The following is an 8,312-nucleotide window of genomic DNA, read 5'->3' as shown; positions in this document are numbered from 1 at the left end:
TGAGTCTGACTGGAATGTTCCTGCTGCAATTCGACAATTAATGGCTAAACCGCCAGAGTACACTAAAACTGGTGGTGGAAAAACACAAAAAAGAAGTTCTGTTCTATTGCGAAACGTCATCGTAAGAGGAGGAGACAAATGAAGTTTAAACCTGGCATAAACTTGGAAAAGTTTTTGCAGCCTCTAAATCTGCTGAACAAACTAAGGACACCTAAGCAATTTGTTTTATGTATCTGTGTTTTGTGGAATGCTCTGTTTTGTGTTGTTTGGCTCTTCCCGGTTTATTGTTACATCATCCTTCCAGTGCAATAGTTTTAATATGATTTATATTCCTTGCCTCTCGAGCCCATTGTTTCTAGCGTATTGCACTAGTCTATGTGTGAATGTGAAGGTTCGGTGACTATTATTCCTAAATTATTGTTAAAACAGTATTTTACTATATTATACAATGTGTGTAAATTAGTTTAACAATGTCAATGGTTGATAACTGATTAACACTAAAATACAGATCAAGCTCTGTTATTGCGTCATCTGATTCTTACTTCATATCCAAAGACCACCTTTTCGTACAAGGTAGTTCAATGGTCCGGTAAACTTCTTCTGAGTGCTTCCTTACTGCAAGAATGAACCCATATAAGACTCAGATTCGATATAGACCATTAAATGCGGAAGTATTTAACAAGTCATTTGGCCATAGTAATAGCTAAACCGACTCTGTTTCATTCTTGAAACCGAAAACTAACCAGCAAACATTCACACCTAGACAACCAGATAATCATTATCACAATCTTGAAACTATCAAGACACCGTACGTACCTTTATTTTGTGGTGCGAGTCTAACTTAAGACCATGAACAAGATACTTGAAGAGTAACATATATATTTCCGAGGATCTACACAATTCCAAATTTATTAAGCTTACCTGCAACAGATCTAAGCAAAACAAGGAGCATGACATGTGAAAATCTCTCTACCAATTTTATAAGGCTTATCTGCAATAGAGCTATAAGCAAGTTAAAGTTTAGTAGTAGTAACAAGTAAACTAACTTTTTAACTCCTTTTCAATCAGCTGTCTAAAACCTGAAATCACAGAACACGAAAAAGATCATAATAAAGAACCAACGAAAAGCTAACTCAAAAGAAAGAAGAGACAAAGTCTTTACAAAATTAGACCCAAAATTAAACGGTGACCAAGCCAAGACTGCAGCAAAAAATAAAACCAATAAACTATAACTAAGAATGAACAAAAAAAAAGAGATCAGATCCTGTGTAACAAGGTTTAGTATAAACAAGCAAACCCTAACTAAGCAAAAAAGGTTAAGTAGTAGTAAGTAAGAAGTAAACCCACCTTTTATTTCCGATGTCTCAGACTCATTAACTCCTTTTGAAGCAGCTGTTGAAAAACTGAAATTAGAGAACAGGAAATCAGAATAAAGCAAATGAACCAACGAAAAACTAAATCAAAAGAAAGAATAGACAATTAACGTCCTAATAAAATACAACCAATAACATAATATACCTGGAACATATCTGAAACAGAGCCATAAATCATATCTCTTCCTTATCTGCAAGAGAGCTAAGCCAAAAAAAAGGAGCAAGAGGTGTGAAAGTCTCTACCAATTTGTTAAGACTTATCTGCAACAGTGCTAAGCGAAACAAGTTTTAACAAGTAACCCTAACTAAGAAAGACAAGGTTTAGTTAGTAAGTAACAAGTAAACTAACCTTTAATTCTGATTCCTCAAGACCCATTATCTCCATTTGAATCAGCTGTTGAAAACCTGAAATCACAGAACAAGAAGAAGTCATAATAAAGCAAAAGAACCAATGAAAAGCTAACTCAAAAGAAAGATTAAGAGATAATTAACGTCCTTACAGAATCAGACCCGAGATTAAACAGTGACCAATCCAAGCCTGCAAAATAAAATTCAACGTCATTCACTTTTCACCCTAACTAAAGAGTGAAGAAAAAGTAACAAGTACATCGTCCGTAGCTCTTTAATTGAAGATGTAAAAGAAAATCTCTTACCGTAGCTCTTTGGTTATAGTCTTATAGAATAACATAAAGAATCCGTTAAAATCAGGAGACTCTCCTCCCTTGCTTGAACTGGGGACCCGACCTGAGATGATTACCAGAGACATAAGTGTTGTTCTTAGGGTGTTGATGAGATCCACCAATGTTCAAGTAGCTAACCTCAAACCCTTGATGCCGGATTTCATCAACTTATTCCACCGTAAGAATCGCAACATCTGTGAATATATACACCTGTAATAAACAAAACATACGCACATTATGTAGAGCTCAAAAGTCATGATTTAAGATACAATGCAAAGGCAAACATGGGACACATATTTAAGACACAATAACCGGAGTTTACCTTTGTAATGGGAGAACCTAGATGGCAATGAGCTCTATGGGATGTGCATTCACCTAATCCGGAAACCATTGAAGCTTCTCGTCCCTGATACCAAACTATGAGTTCGTGTGTCAAGTAGCTACATTAAGATGGATGCACCTGAAAAAATTGAACTAAACAGAAAAAGTTAACTCATAACCAAGCTGTGTTGAACAATTCTGACATAAAAAACTAGAACACGGTTTTAAAATATTGAGAAAATATATAACCATACCTGAGGATAGACAAATGACATGCTTACCCACAATATAAACATATACGCCTTGTTGTTTTTTTGTTGTTTAATAGAGCAAAAACAGATTTCATCCTAATCTCATCCCTTCAAGCTAGCTTTTCTGTAAGAGAAACGAGATTAAAAAAAAAAGGTATAAGATCCAATCATAAACACAATAATACAAATGCTTGTCAAAAAAAAAAACACAATAATACAAATTATAATAATAATAATTAATAAGATCTGCAAACTTTTCCAACATATCTCACTTCTCACGACATAACACAATTATTAAATTATTTCATCAGATGGAACAATTACTAATACGCAAACCCAAAACTGATGATTTGGTTACTATCATTAACAGTTGAAAACGAAGGGATCAAACCGAAAGTCTAAATTAAAGACATAATAGAAATGATAGGAAAAAAATAATAAAATGCCAACAAATTCCAAAAAAGAAATACTTACATTGCTATAGTAGACCATGTACAAGATTCAGCAAAATCGGCAACCTCAAACACTAACTGACCTGCATCCATAATTCAAGAGACCAAACAGTGAGTGATATGCATCAATTTTGGCAAATTAGTGAGCAGTAACATTTGCTTCAGGACAGACAGGTAAACAAATAGTAAGAAGAACACTAGATTTGAAGAGCTGAAGAGGATTAAATACCACAGAAGAGAAGAAACTACTACGTCTTTACCCGTTGTGCTATCAAGTCCCTTCACAAACAATCCTGCATAAACAGAGCAGAAGAGGGAACGCAAACTAACTATTGAACAAGATATGATCATAACAAATTGTAAAAAAGTGAAGCTTAATATCAGAAGCCTAAGAAACTAGAGTCAAAATAACCTCAATCAAGATCTGGCGAATGAGAAAAACCTTGAACCATTCTCCATCTTACGTAGATACACCTGCAGACAGAAACATACCAAATAAAAAGGACGAATTTGAATATTTTGCTAATTGAAGGAGACCAAATTGTAAAGTGACAGTTTTGGTATCAGAAACTCCTCCTACCACAAAGCATTGCTCTTGGGAGTTGATCAATGTATTCCATCGCAAGAACTACATCAAATCTGAATATATCCACCTGTAAAAAACAAAACATACGCAAAATATACACAGTTTATGAGTATATCTGTATATTCATCTGGATACATCTAAACAAAACTTAGAGGAAACAATAATCGGAGTTACATTTGTAATGGCAGAAGAGCTTAGATGGCAATGAGCGCCAACAAGCTCTGGCACTCATGGGACAGGCTGTATAATGGACACGGTATGGATGCACCTAAAAAATGTAAAAGCTCACTCATAACCAAGCTGTGTTGAACAATTATGTTATAAACTAAAACATGATGCTAAATCAATTTGGTCATTATAGACATGGAAGACCTACAATAGTATGGTGCTTTAGAACAAAGAAAGATGACAAAAAAAAAAGTAAAGTGGTAAGAGTAAAAGTAAAAAGAAATCAAAAGGCACTTACATTGTTATAGTAGCCCATGCGGAGACCGGAAAGCTCAAACGGGGGGATTTACAATCCAGTGGGATGAATTATAAGAAAGACCTGCATCAAGAATTTAAAAGACCAAACACAGTGAGTGATCATGATCGGAGCATTCTTGTGCTAATCAAACAGTCAAAACTCAGAAGAAACATAAAAGAAGAAGAAAAGAAGATAAAATACCACAGAAGGTGTGCGTCTTCGTGCGATGAGTCCCCTTGCCTGCACACAACCTGCATAATACAGAGCCGAAGAGAGAATTTAATTGAAGAGGATACAAATTCCCAACGAATCAGAGTCAAATCTCAAAATCAATTTAAATTGAAGGATGTGACGAATCATACCAGTGCGGCGTGAAAATTCAAGGAAAAAAACGGAGTCACACCAACGATGACAAGATAACCGATGGAACCCTAGAAGAAAGCAACATATATGAGAATCATCAACGACGGAGTGAGAGAAAGAGGGAGTGAAGGATGATAACATAACCTGATAGGAGGACATACATGGTTCTCTCTTCTCTCGGACTCCAGTTAGTTTTCACACGTTTTGCAAATCTATTACTCAAGTTTTCATTATATAAAATTTTAAAAACTTAAAAAGGTTATAAAATCCAACTTTAATACAAAAAACTTGCATGAAAACCCGTGAGAAATCTTCTTTTTTCCAAAGCTTTTTCAAATAAATAAGGAGTTACCTTGGTAATAGTAGAGTCTAGTTGGCGATGAGCTCTGACAAGCTTCGGCTCTTTTGCGATGTGCCTTCATTTCATCCAGAAACCATTGAAGCTTCTCGTTACTTAGAGTTCTTGTTCCCTGTGGATGCACCAAAAAAACGTAACCAAACAGAAAAAGCTCACTCATAATCAAGATGTACTTTTGAAAAATTATGTTACAAAAACTAGAACATGATTGCTTAAACATTAAAAATTTAACCATACCTATTAATTGATACCCAGCAGTACATCGACCCGCCACTAGCCAGAAATTCTTGAAGCTTCCACCATAAAAGTATATAAAACATTTACGAAAACACCTTCTTGAGAAACTTAAACTAAATCTTCTAACAGATACTCATTTCCATTGAAATTGCACCTACACGTTTTATACATCAAAGATAGAGTCAACACCATTATACCAAATCTAACCATTCATATCAATCAATCTCTTCATATTCTGATTCCGTCAACTAATCAAACAATATTCTTACGTTCATATTTGAAGCACAAAAGAATATAAAATACCATGGAAGAGACAAACCACTTCTGACGTGCTATCAAGTCCTTTTGCAAAAAAAATCCTGCATAAACAAAGCAGAAAGGGGAACGTGAACTGATTGAACAGGTTATGATATTTGTAACTGGTAAGAAAGTGACGATCAATATTATGAGACTGTGAAATTAGAGTCATACTAACCTCAATCAAAATCTGACGAATGGGAAAACCTTGAACCATCCCGCATGTTAGGTAGATACACCTGGATATACCAAAGTAAAAGGAATTTGAAATATTTGCTAATTAAAGAGGGCCAAGTTGTAAAGTGACTGTTTTGGCCAAGTTGTAAAGTGACTGTTTTGGTATAAGAAACTCCTCTTACCACTGTAACCCTCAAAGCCTTGACACCGAAGTTGATCAAATGAATTCCACCATAAGACTGCATCCACCTGGAGTTAAAAAAGACAGAGCAATAGCAAACATGAACAGAGAGCAATCCGTATTCATCTGGGTAAATCAAAACACAACTTAAAGCAACTATAATCGGAGTTACCTTTGTAATGGTAAAGCCTAGATGGCAATGAGCTTCAACAACCTTCAGCTCTATGGGTTTGTGCCTTCACCTTATCCAAAAACTTATGAAGCTTTTCATTACTTTGAGCTCTTGTTCCCAGTAGCACCTAAAAAATATAACCAATAACCAAACAAAAAACACTCACTCATAACCAAGCTGTATTTGCTAGTAAAAAAGATAGGGGATAAACTTTAAATATTTGCTAGTTGAAGGGGACCAAGTTGTAATCATGAAAAGAAACAACACTTAATCGTACCATTAGTGATTGTAGTTATGAGCATACCAATATTAGTTTGGTCATTGCAGTCATAAAACACGTGCAACAATATCGTGCATTAGAGCAAAGAAATATGACAACCAACTCGAAAATAAAGAGGTAGAGCAAATAAAAAAGGCACTTACATTGCTAAAGTAGCACATGTCGAGACAAAGTTCAGAAACACAACTTAAAGCAACTATAATAGGAGTTACCTTTGTAACGGCAGAGCTTAGATGACAATGAGCTCCAACAAGCTCCAATGAGCTCCAAAAAGCTCCGGCACTCATGGGCCTGAGTGTTATGGACACCATATGAATGCACCTAAAATATGTAACCAAACAGAAAAAGCCAACTCAAAACAAAACTGTATTGAAAAATTATGTTATAAAAACTAAAACATGACTAAAACACTAAAAGTACATTGTCTTGTTTACCAACAGTTCATGAAACCTCCACAACATTATTCAAGGCAGACTCACTATCAGCATCTAGAACTGATAAATGCACCTATAACAGCAAAGACAATTAAAAAAAAAAAAAATCGGATTAGATCAGTCATAAGTACATTTGAAATATCAGCTAAAGGAAACCAAGAGTCAGACTAACCTAATCATGTTCGTGGCTGATGAGAAATCCCTCAACCATTCAGCATCACCATTACGGCGTCTATACACCTGCAAATAGGAACATACCAAAGTAAAAATAAACGGGATGAATTGGAAATTTTACTTAATTGAAGGGACCAAGTTGTAATCACCAAAAAAACAAGGGTTTCATCGTATGAAATAATCATTAGTGATTGCAATTATAAACATACCAATATCAGTTTGGTCATTACAATCATTAGTGCTTTAGGACAAAGAAAGATGACAACAAAATCCAAAATAAAGTAAGTGGTAAAGCAAAAAAGGCACTTACATTGTTATAGTAGTTCCCATGGGGAGACCGGAAAGCTCAAACGGGAATTTACAATCCAGTGGGATGAATGTTAACAATAACCTGCATAGAGAATTTGAAAAAGCAAACAAAAAGAGAATTCGCTTCAGGACATACATGAATTTTGAGATAACATATAAAATAACCAAGAGAATTCGCTTCAGGACATACAGGTTAAAGAAACAGTAGAGAAAAACAGGACAGTGTGTGATCAATATATGCTTCAGGACAGAGAGTGAGATATCAAACACAGTCAAAACTGAGAAGAAATATAAAAGAAGAAGATAAAATACCAGAGAAGAGAGGAAACTAAGTGTGTGCGTCTTCGTGCGATGTGCTATTAAAAAGTCCCGTTGCAAACAACCTGCACAAATAGAGTCGAAGAGAAAATTTAATTGAAGAGGACCCCAAAGAATCAGAATCAAATCTCAAAATCAATTTAAATTGAAGGATAACAGTAATCTATGACGTTACCATCATTAGCATTCCATGTTCATCAACCTTAGCATCACAAAGCATCATCCAAAACCTGCAATTACAAAAACGACAAGTAAATATTAACATGCAATTAGATGGGGAAAAACCACAGAACCAAAGCGAAAACTCAGAAACAAATAAAAGAGATGTGTTTAGAGCAATGAACCCATGAGGAAGATCAGTCAAAGCCATCACTGATAGATGAAAAGCATCATCTAAAACCTGAAATAACAAAAAAAAAAAAAAAGACAAGTAAATATCAACATGTAATTAGAAGAAGAAGAAGAAAAAGATGCGTGTAGGGCAATGAACCCATGAGAACGCCTGAGGACAATCAGTCAAAGCCATCACTGATAGTTAGCAACATCATCCATGACCTGAAATAACAAAAAAGGACAAGTAAATAACATGTCAATAGAAGAAGTGAACATGTAACTTTGTTCCAACAATTTCAGTAGCTAAACCTTCTAGAGTCGTAGACAATAATAATACTACCCTACAGTTATAAATAACATTGGAAAAAAAAAGACTTACAGTAATCTCTCGGTCATCTTTACATTAGCATCACCAAGCAAGCAGCAAGAGACACTACTGATCCCATTCCTTCAATTCCTCCTGAAAAACACACAAAACACACACAGAAGTTACCCAATTAATTAATATAAGAGATATGTTTAGAGCATGAACCCATGAGAACGCCTGAGG

At 35.1% G+C, this 8,312-nt stretch overlaps 1 long non-coding RNA gene across 27 annotated transcripts; it reads right to left on the bottom strand.

Moving 5' to 3' along the window:
• Positions 381 to 8,312, bottom strand: LOC104708827. 27 transcript variants are annotated; one of them, XR_002033081.1, is made up of 35 exons: positions 8,142 to 8,312; positions 7,920 to 7,984; positions 7,774 to 7,829; positions 7,605 to 7,659; positions 7,424 to 7,494; positions 7,113 to 7,193; positions 6,801 to 6,868; positions 6,615 to 6,701; positions 6,407 to 6,515; positions 5,915 to 6,041; positions 5,744 to 5,810; positions 5,563 to 5,623; positions 5,391 to 5,446; positions 5,088 to 5,241; positions 4,845 to 4,962; positions 4,637 to 4,704; positions 4,492 to 4,560; positions 4,331 to 4,380; positions 4,130 to 4,210; positions 3,838 to 3,931; positions 3,658 to 3,730; positions 3,490 to 3,551; positions 3,307 to 3,370; positions 3,100 to 3,160; positions 2,629 to 2,749; positions 2,376 to 2,527; positions 2,192 to 2,263; positions 2,027 to 2,117; positions 1,874 to 1,911; positions 1,723 to 1,778; positions 1,519 to 1,575; positions 1,348 to 1,403; positions 1,047 to 1,079; positions 817 to 932; positions 381 to 615 (listed from the first exon to the last, which is right to left on the bottom strand). It is a non-coding gene; the product is annotated as an uncharacterized LOC104708827 (long non-coding RNA). The 27 variants fall into 27 exon arrangements; XR_002033085.1 differs by having other exon boundaries at positions 2,376 to 2,513; XR_002033084.1 differs by having other exon boundaries at positions 2,656 to 2,749.

Source organism: Camelina sativa, chromosome 8 (genome assembly GCF_000633955.1).
Source record: "Camelina sativa cultivar DH55 chromosome 8, Cs, whole genome shotgun sequence".
Classification (NCBI taxonomy): Eukaryota; Viridiplantae; Streptophyta; class Magnoliopsida; order Brassicales; family Brassicaceae; genus Camelina; species Camelina sativa.
This window is presented reverse-complemented; position numbering and strand designations above follow the sequence as displayed.